This window comes from Marmota monax, unplaced genomic scaffold (genome assembly GCF_021218885.2).
Source record: "Marmota monax isolate L192 unplaced genomic scaffold, Marmota_monax_Labrador192_F-V1.1 WCK01_AAM20220418_F8-fsc00005, whole genome shotgun sequence".
NCBI classification, from domain to species: Eukaryota; Metazoa; Chordata; class Mammalia; order Rodentia; family Sciuridae; genus Marmota; species Marmota monax.
This window is the reverse complement of record NW_026692254.1, coordinates 25,766,778-25,785,094: the sequence shown is the minus strand read 5'-3', so window position 1 is coordinate 25,785,094 and position 18,317 is coordinate 25,766,778. Positions and strand designations below refer to the sequence as shown.

The window sequence follows — 18,317 nt, the reverse complement described above, 5'->3', positions numbered from 1 at the left end:
GGAGAAGCTGCCTGTCTGCTTCCTTGGTTTCATGCCAAGAAAGGAGCAGTCAGGAACTCGACCTCCTCTATTTTACCATCTTGATTTGAGCATGCTACTTAGGTCCTTGTGTCTCTGAACTATGCTGCATTCAATTATCACAAGATCCGTTGTACTTTTACATAAATATTATATAGTGAATAGCAGCTAAATTAAGGCACAAGAACCTATTTAACTATATCCTAACAAAAGAGTTAATAAAGTCAAAGACAAGAGTGAATGAAGTCTATCATATGTATATCTCTCCATTGATAGGAAAAGAAATGGGATATTGAGAAGAATACAAGCCAACACAAGTTTTCTGTATTTCCCGTTAGGCTGATTGTCCATTGTTGGTTACTCTTAATCACTCTACAATATGCTCTGTTATGGGCAGGAACCTGACAGTGACAAAAAGTCAAAGGTTGAATAAATGAAATTTACTTCCCTGATGACACAAACATGATGTCTTTCTGCAATGCTTACTCTTCAAAAATATTTATTGAGTACCTACCAAATGCTAGTCATGGGGATCAGTCTACCAGACACATCACAGAATTTTGAGATCATCGTTTCAGTGATGGTCTTTGCGGGTAAGTTAGAGAAACTTTGAAATGTTTAGACTGTGGATCATCAGACCACTACTTGCAGGCCAAAGCTAGGCCCACTACCTGTTCTTAGAAATATTTTATCAAAATACAGTCACAGACATTTATTTATGTATTGTCTGTAAGTTTACATGCAACATAGGTAGTTTACTTAAATTAGAAACCCTACAAGCTGCAAAGCCTAAAATAGTTACCATTTTTCCCTTTCTGGTAAAAATTTAAGGACCCCCCCTTTTAGATAGCACTAAAATCATGGTCCATCTACCACCAGTACTCTTAATGGCATCCACAGTCATCTTGTTCACTTGAAAGTTGGATAATGCTGCTCCATTCTTCCACATGACAGCAGCTCTTCATGGTCTTACAATGAAGGCTACATTCTTACACCACCTCACAAATCCAGTTTGCTTCAGCTTTGGGGGCTCCTTTCAGCTCCTGAAAGAGACCAAACTCTATATAAATGTGTTCTTCTGTCTGCAGTAGGGTTCCATTGAAATCTCTCACTGACCAACCCAACTTTCATTTTATACCTTGGGGAACTGTCATAACCACAGCATTCAGAACAATCACTACACTTCCATTCTGCACTGTAAATTTTTCATCTAGTAGTCTTTTATTTCCTCTTATAGCATACATTATTTGTTTTCAGATATTCACTATTGGTTTGTATGAAACTTGTGCATAACCCTAAAGTATAAGCTCAGTGAGAGTAAAAATGAATTTTTCTTAATTATGTTCTTTATGCCTATTCACAGATTTCCTGGGCCATAGCAGTGACATCAGACATTTTCCAGTGAAGACTGTATGAGTATTATGATGTCAATCATGAAGAGGTAAATTATTTAATGGAAGAAGAAAATTGTCAGGTAAGTTAGAATTTCTTGAATAAAACAAATGGTAAAAAGAATTCTAGCACAATACTAGTAAATCTTGTCTAGATACCTTATATCATAATTTTTGAAATAAAAAAGTACAATGAATTAAATGATTGAGAGAATAGTCAGCCATTACTAAGACCCAAATCCATTCACTGGAATATTAGTGAGAAGAAATATCTCAAATCATCATAGATTAAAAACAAACAAACACCTTGAGATGAAACATGCAAATAATAGGATTTTACAAAGGGGGAAAAAAAAGAAAGAAAAGCAGAAATAAGTGACCAAGAAGGAAAAATTCCCTGAGGGTTGGAGGTAAAGAATATATCCAGAAATTAAAATAATGCAAGTTCCAGACAGAGTTGATGAAAAAAGATGCACACTTAGGTTCATCCTGACAAAATTCTAGAACTCTAATGCTAAAGGGACAATCTTACAAACATTCAAATAAAAAGAAAAAAGGACCGTCACAGCAGAATACCTGAGACTGGATGGCTGAAGTGGTGGAAATTTATTTTCTCATAGTTCTGGTGACTGAAGTCCAGACGAGGTACAAGCAGGGTTGATTTCTGGTGAGACTCTCGTGTTTTGTAGCAGCTACTTCTCTGCTGAGTTGTCTTCTGTCTTTACATCTGGATGCTGAGCTGAGAGGAAGATCTCTTGTGTCTCTTCCTCTTCTTATAGGAACATTAGTCCTTTTGGATTATGGCTACTGCCTTATGACCTCACTTCCAAGTAAGTACCCCCTTAAAGACCCTATCTTCAAGTACAGCCACTTTGGGATTAGGACTTCAATATGTACATTTTGGGTGGGGCACAATGTAGTCCATAACATTACCTAAAATGGAAAACTAACCAAATCCCAATTAGAATAAATAATACTTCTTGTAGGTACAATATGCCAAAATGCACTCTACTGTCATGAAAAATAATCAGACTGTCATTGCTCTTATTATCTATAAGAATGGAGGTTAGGTGAAGGTAGGAAAACATTTGAAAATTTTTAAAAGAGCTAGAATGGAAATGCTCAATGCTTAGTCAAATTATTATTTGTTTGTCAGGACAAAAGAAATACAGTTGCAAAGACATTAAGATTCAGAGTAGATCACTTATTCCATCAGAAGAAAATACTCAATGACCAATTCCAAAGAACAGATCCATTAGAATAGAGATCTCAAAGTAGGAGAAATGGGAGAAGAGAGGAACATGTGGTGAGCAATGGACCGTGGTGTACACACATATATCTAAATGAACAATGACAGATTCTCTGGTCATACGAAATAGAGTACTAATGTGGTTTATTAAAACAGAAGGAGCATCTGCAATGAAAATTATAATAACTTTCATCTGAACAGAGTTAATTAGCTCTGTGAAATCAGAGGTGGGAGAGGGAATGAAAAAGGAATTTTTGAAAGGCACAATCTGAGTGAGGGTTGAACAATAATAAGAATAAAAGGAGAAAGGGAAGATGGAAGTATTCTAAGGTCTCATCTCAAAGAAGGGCAAGGAGGTGGAGCTTCATTGATATATGGCTTAGGAAAGACTTGAAGTCTTATTAGTAAATTAGGGAAGTCTGATTATGAGTCTTTGGAAGTGAAAGGTTTTTCAGTCAGAATATGCAAAATGTACTAGAATATCCAAATTAAGAAGCTGAGAAACGGAATCAAGCCCAACTTCAGCAAACTGGTAGAAAAGCCAGGCACTGTGGTGCATTTCTGTAATCCCAGTAGCTCAGGAGGCTGAAGCAGGAGGATTGTGATTTCAAAGCCAGCCTCAGCAAAAGTGAGAGGCTAAGCAACTCAGTGAGACCCTGTCTCTAAATAAAATACAAAATAGGGCTGGGGATGTGGCTCAGTGGTCAAGTGGGCCAGAGTATCCTCCTCCCCCCAAATATTAGGAAGTCACCAGAGGCATTAAGTAATACATATGAAGATGGGAGAAATAAAATTAATATACATATTTGGGAATGGATTAAATTTTTCCATTGGAAGTGATTTAAAGGATGAAATATTGGTTTAACACACACCATTTGTTTTTTTAAAGGTGCATTTAAAATGTGTTTAAAATTTAAGTAATAAAGGATAAAAAGAGATATTAAACAAGAAAGAGCAAAACTGAGAGAAGAAATGACTACATTAATGCAATCAAAGTGCAATTTAAGAATAAAAACAAAAAATTGAAGTGTATATAATATAATGATAATAGATTCAACTAATGTAGAAGTTACTACTATCATAAACCCATACATACTAAATAACACAACAGCTAAATATATACATCTTACATGAATCCACTAGATAATCAAGGAGAATTTGGTTAAGTATCCAATATAGCAAAAGATTTCTTATATTTATTTTGAATTAATCCAGCAAGCAGAAATAACTAAAGACATGAAGGAATTTAGTTATACAATTAATTATTTTATTTAATAACAGACTTTAATATTTTTAAAAGAAATAACATATATTTTTGTGAATCCATATAATATTTAATAAGTAAATCCTTATCAAATTTAAAGATTTGATGGACCACATTCTGTGATTAAAAATCCATGAAATTAAATGTAACATTAAAAAATTAATACAATAATCTCTTTGCTTAGAATTGAGAAAAAAAAAACTAATAGGTATTCCTTGAATCAAAAAGTAAATCAAAATGAAGATGTGGTGGCACATGCCTTTAATCCCAGGGATTCTGGAGGCTGAGGCAGGAGGATTGCTCATTCAAGGCTAGCCTCAGAAGTTTAGCGATTAAGCATTTAAGATGTCTCAGAATTAAAAATGAAAAGAACTGAGGCTATAGCTCAGCAATAAATTCTCCTTGGGTTTAACCCCTAGTAATGCTAGTAGGACTAAGGGTGTGGAGTAATTCAAACCTGATAATAAAATCTATGCAGAAATAAATGAAAAGGCTATTTACCAAAAACAGAAAACTTAGCATAATGTACAATTCACATTAGGGTGGATTTACGAAGATATTAAAAATGGAAGTAGTAGATATTACTTAGATTATGATTTTAGAAGAATATCAAAAGAACAGCAAAAGAACAATTACCCAAACAAAACAACAACAAAAACCCTAGGAAGAATGAATCAAAAACAAAAAAGAAATGCCAAATACTGCTTGATCCCGTTCATAAGAAGAACCTCAAATGTGGATCACTGAGAAGTTGAGAATAGCAGGGTGGTTACCAGCAGCTGGGTAGAACTGACGGGAGGGAGGAACAGAAAAGGTATTTCAACAGGCACTAAGTTATAGCTAGATAAGAGAAGTTCTGGGGGTTTTTGCATGACAGGGTGACTATTGATAACAATAATGCATATTTCAAAAAAGGCTAGAAGAGCCAGGCATGGTGGCACTTGCTTGTAATCCCAGCAGTTCAGGAGGCTGAGGCAAGAGGCTTTCGAGGCAAGAGGCTTTCAAGTTCAAAGCCAGATTCAGCAACTTAGAAAGGCTCTAAGTAACTGAGAGTTAAAAAAAAAAAAGAAAAAAATTGACAAAAGGGCTGGGGGAAGTGGCTCAGGGGTTAAGCACCCCCAGGTGAAAATACTGACACACACACACACACAAATCCTAGAGAAAAAGATATTGAGTGTTCGAACCACAAAGAAATGATAGCTGTTCACAAGAAGAGAGACGAGTGTATATGTACCCTAATTTCAATATTATGCAATGTATGCATTTATCAAAGCATCACATGTATCCCATCAATATATACACTATAATGTGTTAGAAGAAAGAAAAAAAAAGCTAAGCTTCATTTAAAACTAGCAAAAAGATTATGGAAATTAAATAAACTATTGCTTGAAAAGACAATAAACTACTTTATGAGCCTTATGAGAAAATGGAAAGGAAAGCAGAGGAAAGAGGGAGAGGGAAAAAAGAGAAAGAAGGAAGAAATAAAATATAAGGTTAAGGACAAGAAATAGAGTATTGTTACAAACACACTGGTTAAGGACAAGTAAAACAGATAAAAGAATACACAGCAAACATTTGAAATCCTAGAAAACAATAAATTATTTCCCAGCAAACCATAAATTATTAAAGTTGATCCAGGAAGAAACAGAAACCTAAATTGATTGATGAATATACAAACAATAGAAAAACAATTACACATCTGATAGGGGAATTCACCAAAGGGTTCATAGATAAATCCTAGCTTTTCTTTAAGGAAAAGTTAATTTTAATATTATAAAATTATTTATAGAGCGTCAAAAATATTAAAAAAATATTCCAAGTCATTTTAAGAAGTCTTCTTAACCTTAATTTCTAAATTAAAATATATGTCTTTTAGAAGGAAAGAGTAAAATAGCTGGACATGGTGTAATCCCAGTGGCTCAGGAGGCTGAGGCATGAGGATCACAGGTTCAAAGCCAGCCTCAGCCACTTATCTATGCCCTGTCTCAAAATAAAAAAGGGCTGGGAATGTGGCACCCCTGGATTCAATCCCTGGTACAAAAAAATAAAAGTGAAATAATGATATATGTTACAAAATGCATGACCTCAAAAAGCATGTCATACCCAAAATAGTATCTCAAATGAAAGAATCAGGACATAAAAAGCACATATTATATGATTCATTTATATGAAATGTTCCTAGAAAGCAAATCTATAAGCAGAGAAAACAGATTAATGGTAACCTAAGGTTTGGGTGAAAGCAGGAATTTGCCACTTGTGGGTACAATGATATTATTGTTGTTACCACTACTACATATTTTGCTGTGCTGGGGATGGAACCCAGGGCCTCACATGTCACAGTCCAGTACTCCATCACAAGAGCCACACCTCACCCAACAAGGGATATTTTAAATCAAGATTGTGGTCATAGTTGTTATGACTGCAAATTTACTAAAAATCATTGAATTGTATGCTGCGAATAGGTGAATTTTATAGTATATAAATTGTATCTCATTGAAGTGCTTTTGATTAAAGTAAATGGATATCAGAAAAAAAATCAATGCCATTTCTTGTAAATGTACATGCAAAAGGCTTAAATAAAGTAGACTGATAGATTTCATGAAGGTATCAACATATTCCATGAAGTAGCATTTCTTCTGGGAAATCGAATTATAAAAGTCATTAGCTATTCCTTAGAAAGCAAAATAGGGATAAAAAATATTTGTTAATTTTACCAATATTTTCAATCACAAATCGCTAAAACCATTTCAATTTAAACCAAGAGTAAGAACATAATTGTCAGTCAATATTTTCTTAAAATTCTTGCATAAATAAATTAAAATAATATAAGCATGATAAAAATAATGGTAAATGTTTCTCTGTTAGATAAAATTGTTTATACCTAGAAAACGCATGAGCCTGTAATTAAAATAAAAGCTAAGTTCTCCTTTGATTGATAAAGACAATTTTACATGATAACATTTTGAAAAAAAAATTGGCTGATATGACAATAAGCACCTAGAAATTAAAATAGAACAGAAATTATATTCATAATGACAGAAAAGAGAACAATAAAGTCTTAGGAATAAACACAATAAAGTAATAAAAAGCTTTATAAGTAAAATTTCTACAAAATTAAAAGATATAAATCAAATTCTGAACAAAGAGAAAGGCATTAAATGGTTGATAAATTTTCTAAAAGTTTTGATTCTTCTAAAATCAGCATATTACTTAACATAATGCCAATTATAGTTCCACTATATCTTTCCTTTTGAAATTGAATAAAATCATTCTGAATTTATATGGATAAAAATAATGCCAGAAAGTCATGCAAAGAAAGAACAGAAATGGAAAATGACTCACATAAAAGATCATTTGACATATCCATCCAGATCAGTTCATTAGAGTATTGGCATAAAATTAGACACATTAGTGAAACATCCTGGAAACACTGGAACTGTAACTGAGGAGAAATAAGTTTCTAATACACGATAAAAGTAATATTTGGACCAGTAGAAAGGCATAAATTATTTAAAAATTGTGGTAAAATAATTAGCTCTTTCTGAAGAAGAAAATACAGTTAATCTCTATCTTACCCAAAACCCAAAATAATGCTGAAAGGAGTAATAATTTAATTTTAAAAAATAATAGAACCATAATACATTAGAAAAGGAATATTTAGGACACTCATGTATTATTTAACATTCGTGTCAAAAAATACGTGTTTATGGACCATACAAACTTTTTAAAACTCTGCATGTGAAAATATTCTCCAGGTATGTGAATAGAGAACAATGATGAATCTGAAGGAAAATATTAATATAACTGATACAGATTAACATCCATTTTATATAAAGAGCTCTTTCAAAGCATCCCAATAGAAAAATTAGCAAAGACTGTATAGAAGCAGTGTACAAAAAGGCAATTCCAAATGGCCAGCAAACATTAAAATACTCAACCTTACCAATCATCAGTGAGTGCAAATTAAAGTAATGAGATATCCCTTTATGCCCATCAGACTGGCAAGCACTGAGCAGAGCAATAATACCTACTGCTGGCAGCGATACAGAGGAAAGGGCCATTTTAATATATTGCTGGTGAAAATGTGCATTATTATAGCTTTTTTTGGAAAGCAATCTGGCAATATCTATTAAGTTAAAACTATCCTTTGACCCACACATTCCACTGTGGGAAACTGTCCCAGAGAAACAAATGTATCCGTAGGTAAGGATGCATGTACAAGGATATTTATTGCATCACTGTTTGTTTTGCCAAAACCTGGAAGCTAAGTGAATTTTGATTAGAAGAGGAATGGTTGACTACAGAGAATATTACAGAACATTATGCAACTTAGTACTACATTACTTGACATGAAACAATTCCCATGATGTATAGCTATGTGGAAAAAACAGTATGCAAAAAGGTAGGTATAATATAATCTCATTGTTAAATGAAAAATTATATATTTCCCTAAATATATAACATGCACAAATATGTACATGTACACATATATATGTTCATATATACATCTGTGAACTATTCTACCTTTCTGTATTTGATTGGAGAAAAAATATGAGATTATATGAACCAGCTTGTTTAAATTGATCACCTGAGAGTAGCAATGGGAGATGATGGAATTAGAGGAATATGGGAAGAGGAGGGAACACAGCATAAAAGGCAAAAATACAAATAAAACCCAATATTTGTGATTTGATTTCATTTGACTCTAATATGGCCCTCAAGTTATGGCCTTTTTTGAAGGGAGTCTGATCTTGTATAATCTTCTATCCTGAGAAGTGGAACTGTGACTTGTTTCTCTCATTTAGACAATACAAAGGTGATGAGATTTCACTTCCATGATTATGTCATTTCTGATTTGTGACTTCTGTCTGTTGACTTGCCCTTGCTGGCTTCAATGAGATAAGCTGCCACATGAAAAGGTCTATATGGCAAGGAACTGAGGGCAGCCATTAAGTGATAGCCAGGAAGTAAACCAGCAACCACAGCAGCTTGGAAGTGACGCTTTTCTCAGTCGAGCCTTCAAATGAGACCACAGTCTGCCCAGTACCTTGACTGCAGACTTGTAGAGGACTTACACAGCATGCTAGTTCCTGGACTCCTGACCCACAGAAACTAAGATATACGAATATGTGTCTTAATATCTTTCTATTTATTTTAAATAAAAAATTTTCCAAAAAAAAATCCACTCTACATTATCTTGAAGCTTCACAGAAATGTGTAAGAAATACATATCATTCTCATCTTGCAGGAAAGGAACCTGACACTTAGAAGTTATCTTTCTAGGTGTCAGGAAACTGGTGTTTGGCCAGAGTGGAGGTTTGAATGTTAGATGTCTAACACAAAAGTTCCTTTGCTTTGTGCATGCGTGAAGGTAGTTTCCATCCACACACTTAACAATCCAAACAGAAAACAAAAGAGTGGATTGCCCTTTGCCCACTGACACACTGCTACAAACTTCTAAGCTTTTTAGCAATTAATGACCAAAGAAAGACATTTGCTGCACATGACAGGTGGCTTTCAGTCGACCCCTGGGCAGCCTTTTGGCTTAGGTCTCCAAAGAACAATGTCCAAAACCAACAGAACAGCTCAGGGAGTGGCAAGTTTCCCAGGACTTTGCACTTCAAGCCACAAAAATGATGAATAACTAACTGCACATGCCTCAAATTCAAAGGGTGGACACAAAACAGTGGAACTGAGACCCAGCAAGCCATGGATGGGGGTCGATGTGCACAGAGAAACTGCAAGTTAGGGATTTCTAAGATAACCTGTAAAGAGGTTAAGTGAGCATTTTATAGAATGGTCAATGGTCAATGGGTTTGCACAATAGTGAGGTAAAATTTCTTTAAAAAATGTCTTTACTGCAAAGATTTTCAGATCATTTAATATGCTAATGTACACAGAAGATTGAATTTAGAAAACTTCTTGATTAAACATTTTGTGCACTAATGCTGCATTTCCATTTTTTAAAAGAATGAGATCTCCTTCTGTTATTTCTGCCTCCTTCTAAACATGTTCCTATGTCTCTACAAAGTCAACATGACATTGCACCCCATCCTCCTCCTCATAAATTTGTGTCATTCAAAATCAGTTGGCAAAATCACACTGTGTACATCTATAAACATGCCACAGTGAATTCCACCTTTATGGATATCTACAAATCACCAATTTAAAAAAAAAATAAATAAATATAGGAAGACCAGTAGAGTAGAGGAAGAGAATCAAGGGGTGAAAAGAAAGGGGTAGTACTGGGGACTGAAGTCGAGCAAATAATATTCTGGACCTTAGAATTATATCAAAATGAGCCTCATATTATGTATAACTATAATGCACTATTCAAACATTAAAAAAAACAATGATCTATTTTGGGAATGTAAATCCTGAAGGTCATTTTAGAATGTTTTCTAAGTATGCACGAAAGGGGTCAAAAATGTATTAAAATTAGACAAATAATCTTTCTAAAAACTAAGTCTAGTGTATTCCTTAAAATCTAAAACCACAAGTTTTAGACATTAACTTACAAGAATAAAGAACTAAAAAATCTTACTTTTAGTGGTGATTTAGAGTAGAGTAAGGAACTGAATCAAGGGTATCACAAAAGTATGTGTTAACACACATATTGATTATGATAACATTAATGGGATGCTTTCTATGTGCACTCTGGTATGACGTTCACAACCGTAATCTCATTTAATTTGACTCAGTGAGTTTGAAGTCATGTATTGTGAATTCTAATTTTAGAGATGAGAGAAGTAGAGACACAACAGATTATATCTTCAGAATCACAAATCTATTAAGTTTGAGAATCAGAATTGAAAATATATTTGACCTTTTGGTAAATTTTATAAGGATAATGTTTTACATTCGGGGTAATTTTCTCAGATCAGTCTAGCAATTTGATGTTTTTTCACTTTTTCTTTCATCAACTACCTCTAGTCTGTTGTTCAGATTGATCACAGAAACCTTGTTTCATTTTATTACACAATTATATTTTTCTTATCTAAAAATTCTACTTGGGCAAAATTCTATTTTATTTTAATTATGGACGACCAAAGCTTGTAAATGTACACTCAGTTCTGGCCTTAGTTATTTTCTGTGTCAGTCTTACATGTCTTGGGTAGTGAACTGTGGAAGACTGAAAGGACATTATGGACTTCTAAGTCCTAAGCTATTTTTTAAGTTACTTTATCTGCTTCAGGTATACATCTCATGGGGAAAACATAAATTTGAACCTCAAAATTACATATGTAATCTTTAACTCCATGTTTTTTACAGATAATTATTTTTAAGCACAATTCCTATAAGATTTTAAATATTCCTACCTCTTATCTAAGTCATCTAAGTCAGTGTGTGTGTGTGCATGTGTGTTTTCTTAGCCATGTTTCAGGTGTGACATTGACACATTGTAAATGCCAGTTTCTTGTTCCTCAGTAGTTCCAGCTCCATGTAGGCAAAAGTCTATAGTTCCATCCCCAAAGATTAGAAGGAAATTCACTGACGTTAAGGGACCCCCAGATTCAGCGGTTGCTCAGTGTCCCAACTCTGTTTCCACTAGATCTTTTTTACTAGGAACATGAGAATTTTTCTTTCTTGAGTGTTGGTTCAGCTGTCTGTTTATTGCTTGATTATTTCTATACATAAATATATAGCTTAGATGCACGTATCTCTCTATTCATCCAAAAATTTAGTTAGCTGATTGTTTTATGATTTAAACTAGCAAGGGGAATTCCTTCTTAGCCACATTAAATACATATCTATCTCTTGTGTCTTAAATCATATCACTTCTCCATATTAATCTTTCACTTTGAAATCCATAAAATAATTGGCATTATGGAAACAGTAATTATGGCTTGTTCGTAAGATCTCAGAAGAGCAGAATTAGGCAGCAGATCGTAAAATCAAAAGAAGCCATTTAAGAATGAATGAAAGGAAATATTATATTACTTTCCACAACAGGTAGCAAACCTACAGAAGTGCTTCTCTAAGTGGTATTTTAGTTCAGTTAATGATGTGTTAGGCATCTTAGGAGGTAATTGTTGTGAAGAACTGTCTTTATTAAATCACACATAATCCTGGAGATGGATTCCCTTATCCAGTGAGGATACAGTGGGTTAACAGGTGGGCTGTGCTTGATACCATGTTGGATGTATGGGCCGGTGGCAGCAGAGTGGAGCCATGCCCTCCCAGGAGATAGGAGCACACATCAGGCCAGGGAGGAAGCCTCTGGATAGATAATGTGTAAGCCAAAGAGTGGTGGCTGAAAAGGAGAGGCTGAGTTAATCTTCGGTCATGTTGACTTGATGAAATCATCCAAGTGGAGATACTCCATAGTCAGCCAGATCCACTTGCCTGAGCTTAGGAGATCACTCTGAGTTGGAGATATTGACTCAGTGTTTTGCTTGAATAGTAATGTATTCCTCTATTGTATTTAATTTTAATTGATCTACTAACAAATGAAGAAGGTTTCAAAATCCAAATAGTACAAAGTGTACACAAAAATCGAGTCACCTTTCAACACCTTCAGGCCGGATACTGAATATTACCATTATAACAATATATTACCTGTCTCTACCACTTTCTGAGATTAGCATATACATGTTTCATGTTTTTAAAAGTGATATGACTTTATTCAAACTATTTTCCATCTTACACTTTTTACTTACTACCAAAATTATCATTTTGAAGATAATTGTGTATCATTGTAAATAGTCCCCTTATCTTTTTAACAGTTGTGTAATATTCTAATGCATATATCTATAAGTCACAAAGCTGTGGATATTTATGTTGTTTCTATTTTTCAATGGTATTTTAAAAATATGAGCCTCCAATTTCTCATTTTCCTCACTAAAAGTATTAAGCATCTTTTCATATGTTAAATTTTTGGTAAAATCCAGTCCAAACTTCTGATTCTGAATTTAAAGCCATTAGTATTTTGCACCTGCTTTCTTCTCTGACTGCACCATTTATTTTTTTGCATAGTGAGTATCATTTAAGAAAATTAGCATTATTATTATTATTATTTTGCTCAATCAAACTCCTTCTTATCATACAGGTTTTGTACCTGATATTTGTTTCTTAGCATGTTGTTATCCTCAACTCTTATGTGAAGACTTGAGATTTTAATTTAAATGATAACTTAATTATTACCCACCTAGTCACATTCAACAAGTTGCCCTACTACTTGAATTTTCTGCATATCGCTCTAAAATAAAAAATGAACAAGGACTTAGTACGACCCTGGAGTGTGGCAACCATGTGAATCTACCACTCAGACCACCAATTGCGGGAAGCTGAGGGCTTCTGCTGATGTGCTCTGAAATCCATAGCTTGGTGTACAAAGCCACAGATCCCTTGGGCTGCATCCAGGCAATGAGTGACAGCAGGGTCACGTAAGCATGTCCATTTCTGGGTGATGGGGGAATCTTCTAAGAGAAGATTTTGACCTGCGGACCCTTCAATGCCTTTATCAAGCTTCCTTATAAGCATACCACAGTCCTAAACCCTTCTGCTCAGTCTTTCTTCCTCCCTCACTGCCTTCCTTTTTTTCTTTCCTCTTCCCATCACTCAAAGTCAGACTTGGATTTCTGTCCCTGGGCTCCCTCCTTAATTTTTTTTTTTTTGTAGCCTGCTCCCCTATTTTTAAAATTTTGAAAATAAATGTATTTTTAAAATGTTTATTCTCATCCATCTGCTTCGTGGAGGACCAGGATTAAAACATTAAAGAACAACGATATAGGAAGACTGGTTAGAGAAAGAGGATCTCACAAAAGAGATAGCCTTAGGAATGCTCAGAGCCATGAAAGGAAACCCAACAAAATCTTGCAGTGCTGAAGAGAAGGGTAAGGAGTATTTCTATATGGAAACACAGAGCACTGGCCCTGTGGAGCAACCAGCGTGGGACTGTGAGCAACAGGCTTCCCCCACACATTGGTCGTGGATGATCTCAGTAAAATATAATTGCTCAACAGGTGAGTGGGAGGTGGAACAAAACAACCACAATTGCTGACAATTCCTTTTATTTTGCCTTAAATTATGATTAAGTGTCGTAATAGCTACCATTTATTAAGCCTCCTACCTCCTACCTTATGGTAAGATTTACATAAAAGAGAAGAGCCAATTAGCAACATAAGAAGCAGCTGGATGGACCTTAAGAGGAGCGTGGGAGGAGTTGGTGCAGGTTTTGTGGTTGTGAGAAGGATCTAGTAATGCTTGAGGCATGGATCACAGAGGAGAAAGGAAAACTAAAGGAGTAAAATCCTCCGGGTTATCAGAATTGACAGGATCTAGAAATGCAGCTGAATTTATTGCCTCTAACTCTTCCCTTTATCATAGGAATAAAGGAGGAAAAGTAGGTGTTGGCACAGGAGTTGAGGTGAGAAGTGAAATGTCTCTTCTGGAGTTATGTCTTTTCTCTGTGCAACAGCAGCTGAAGATGTCGGCTGGAGGAGAGGGAGGAGGAAACAGTTGTCTTGGGGAGAGTGGGAGGCTTAGAAATAAGGCTATGGGGAAGGGAAGAGTGGGTCGTCATGTGTCAGCAGTTATTGGTGACCATACATTTACAAATGCTTATGTGTTTAGTCATGGAATTTTCTCCAGCAGCATGCATTTGTCTGTATTCAGAGGTGAACCTGCAAGGCAGCGGATGGCATCCAGAAGAACCGTGGCCGGATTTCCATGATCAAAAGTCACTGGGAACAGGGAGCTTAGGAAATTGGTAAAAGCACGGGAATTTCTGTGCTTTGGACTCTTAGCAAAATAGGAAGCACAGGGAAGAAAAGAGACTTGTACAATGAGGAGAGGTCAAAGAACTGCACGTTCTCATAAATTAAAAAAAAAGAGAGAGAGAGAGATAAAAAGAAAATTACTTGTGGGAATAATTGGAAGAACTTTGTCTTCATTTGCTTCCTGTTGCTAATAGAACAAAGGTTTTTTGTGGCCCTCTGTTCTGGTCCAGTGTTGAGGGCTTGCAGTAGGTGATGGCCTTCTTGCTGGCAGAGTTCCAAGGTAGCATAGGGTGTCACATGACAAGAGATGCGGAGTGTACCCCTGTGTGTAGCTCTGGTCTCTTTTGTTCTCATGTGACCACTGGGATTCCATCTGAGCCGTTCCATCCCAAAGACTTCATTTTAGCTTAATCATCTCCCAAAGGCTGTACCTCCAAGTACTAGAGCTAAATTTAATTTCCATACCCTTAATTCCTCATGATAGAAATTAAACTTCCACCTGAGTTTTTGGAGGGGACAAATCATATACAAACCAAACTATATCTGAATGAAAGAAGACAGGACAAATGTGGTTATCTGAATTTCATTATCAAGAAATGGAGGGGGATGAGCAAGGTCTAAGAGATAATGCATGAGAACTGAAGACTAGCAGAGAAGAGGAAAGAGAGACACAGGAGACAAGGAGATAAGGAATGGAGACATCGGGGAACTGGAAGAGTCAACTAAATGACCATTTAAATAACCCAAGATAATTAAAAATAAAGTAGATTATAGTAACAAGAAGACACAGGAGATGATTCAGACAAAGAATGAAAATGTAAAAACAAATGAAGCAAATAGGGGTTTTACAAAAGAAGAAAGAAATGCCTTTCTCCACACGAAATATAGAAACTATACATATATTTGAGATCCAGGACTCAACACTTTCAGGCAGAATATGGTCTGCTTCAGATGGGAGAGAATATTCAAGTGGCCTAGACTCTGGGTCTTTGCAAATGGCTACAATGACCAGGTACTCAGAATTTAAGACTGAAACTTAAGATGTGACAAGTATATATTTACTTATACAATGTTGCAACAAAGTATTGGAAGTCAGGCTTGACAAAGGAAATAAGGGTCATATGGTCACCATAACTTGTGTATAACTTATAGGTCAGTGTGACAATAAATGGAATATAGGAACAGGATCCCTGAAATATCTGTCTCTTTGCTTTAACTTTTTCCTCTGTGGCAGGATTATTCCATTACCCAGCCACAGCTAGAATAGCCTCAAATAAAAACACAAAACTTAATAAAGAATTCTTTCGGTATCTGAGCTATACTTTTCAATTAAACTTTCTAACAAATGAGGAACATGCATTTGCAAATAATAGTTTACCCATTTCAATTGCTGTTTCCTTTCATAGGCCAACACTTTTTGCTGCTTACTCTCTGCTGGACACTGAATTATATCCCAAGGATCGATGATGAACAAGCCATGATTCCTGTTCCCATAAAGCTCACAGTAAAAGAAAGACAAGTAGCAAAAAACAAAACAAAACAAAACAAAACCCAAACTGCGATGTAGTGCAATAATTCCACAGCAGAGTTTTCAACAGTGTTTTAAAAGCACCAGAAAGAAAATGATTTATTTTGCCTTAAATTATGATTAAGTGTAGTAATAGCTACCATTTATTAAGCCTCCTACCTTCTGCCAGGTGCTGTCTGTACATTTCACTTGTAGTCATGACCTCATTTAATCTTCACATCACTAGGGGTACGTATTTTCATTATTATCAGCACAAGAGTAAATTGAGTAGTGTGGACAGTAAATAAGTTACCCAGAGGAAGGTACAGGCACAGAATGTGAACCCAAGACTGTTTAACCAAAATGACTCAATGAGTTACTATTTTCATTCTCAAATGTATGATGTTTAATCTTGACTTTGTGAATCCTTAACTAGATTTCATATTCAAAATGGCATGATCACCACTATGTTTCTGAGTCCTTTAGAAACTATGTGAGAATCCACGGTTTCGTTGCTGTTCCTCTAACACACTTCTAAATCACAGTTCTGGTTCTGAAGCCTTTCTTTCCCGAGGCTGTCTGTGGCAGACATCGCTAATCAATTATGGCGGTCGTTTCCAAAGAGCCCAATGCGTCTGGATGCTCTTCCAGCTGGTACTCCAGGTAGGCATGATTGATGGATCACTATCAACAGGAGCACACAACATATTTTCCTTTTCTGTTTTAAAAGATAAAATTCTTTGGTGAATACAAACTTAGAAGCCATATGCAACATTAAAGGGTCATCAGGTAGAGAAGGCCTGTGGTAAATATCTAGATGATGATACAATGCATAGTAGGTGCTTTTGGGCTTAGTGGACTGTTTATAAATATGTGTTGAGTACTTTTTAAAGAGATATCTTTTCCTTTCCTTTTTTTTTTTTTTAACTTCCAGATTATGTAATCTCTTACATCTGTGTGCCATAGGATATGGTTGTCAGTAGCCTCTCTACTTCTCTGTTGGGCATATGAAGACTTCAGCATGACTTGCTCAGGATGAACCCGGGGAGGCGTTCTGAACAAGCCGCCACATAGGCTCCAAGGTGCCTGCTTCTGAACACTGACGGATGGCTGAGAGCTGGCTGAGGGTAATGATGTTGGTCAGCTGGAGGGCTTTCATCAGGCCCATAATCTGTCACTCCCTTGATGCCTGTCTTCCTCTGGAAAGTGACAGATGATACATGGAGCCATGGTGGTAATGTAAACCTTGGTGTGTTCTAGAATCCCATGCCTACTGTTCTTATGACAAGCACTTCTTTTATGTACAATTTATTTCTCTCTGTAAAGCTCTGTCTAGACATAGCCTTAGTTTCCAGGGATATTCCTTATCTTTAATGTACTCTTTCAGGTTTGAGAAATGAGGCAAAGAGAGGCAACAGGTCTTTCTGAATTAGGATCTCTTTGGAATTCTGTGGTCCACTCTGAATGTATACCCCTTTTGCAGGGATGGGAGGACCATACCCCACCCTGCCTGTGTGAGATTATTTCATTACACGAGTTGTTCTTGAAAATGAAATTTCTCTCCCCTCTCCCCAACTAAAGGGATTGTGTTCTACCCACGTGTAAACTAGATTCTATTTCTAAGTATATAAAATGATATCTTCCCGTAGACCTCTACTCTCGTTGTCCCTCTTATCTGGCTTTTTTTCCCTTTTCATCAGAATATTTATTAACTTCTGACTTATTGCATATGGAGCAATGACTTTATCCATTTCACTACAGTAATCTTGGAACCTTGTACCTCCTTATGCATACTTGGTCAAGTATGAATAAATGATTGATAGCAAAGTAATGCTTCAAAACAAAAAAACTTGTCTGGATAGAATAGTAAGGGGAGTCAATCTAGAGTCAGAGTCAGAGTCTAATGATTTGAGCCTTTGTCCTTATGTACTTGCCAGTTTAATGTATGTGTGTACATGTGTGTGTGTGTGTGTGTGTGTGTGTGTGAGAGAGAGAGAGAGAGAGAGAGAGAGAGAGAGAGAGAGAGAGAGAGAGGAGGAGAGGGAGGGAGGGAGGGAGGGAGAAGGATAAAGAGAAGGTCTTTCTGAGACTCTGATTCACATTTAAAGCAGGGATCAAAATCTTTACTCTGCCTATCACAGGATTTCCATGAGGAGCATATAATGTG

The 18,317-nt window shown here is 35.8% G+C and overlaps 2 long non-coding RNA genes across 3 annotated transcripts; one reads left to right on the top strand and one right to left on the bottom strand.

The window, feature by feature from the left end:
- Positions 1 to 436: 436 nt before the first annotated feature.
- On the bottom strand, positions 437 to 16,462 carry LOC124087786 (uncharacterized). 2 transcript variants are annotated; one of them, XR_006850197.2, is made up of 4 exons: positions 16,331 to 16,458; positions 7,265 to 7,364; positions 1,986 to 2,355; positions 437 to 1,061 (listed from the first exon to the last, which is right to left on the bottom strand). It is a non-coding gene; the product is annotated as an uncharacterized LOC124087786 (long non-coding RNA). The 2 variants fall into 2 exon arrangements; XR_006850196.2 differs by lacking the exon at positions 7,265 to 7,364 and having other exon boundaries at positions 16,331 to 16,462.
- A 150-nt stretch (positions 16,463 to 16,612) lies between these two features.
- On the top strand, positions 16,613 to 17,977 carry LOC124089087 (uncharacterized). The gene is made up of 2 exons (XR_006850594.1): positions 16,613 to 16,813; positions 17,085 to 17,977. It is a non-coding gene; the product is annotated as an uncharacterized LOC124089087 (long non-coding RNA).
- The last annotated feature ends 340 nt before the right edge of the window (positions 17,978 to 18,317 follow it).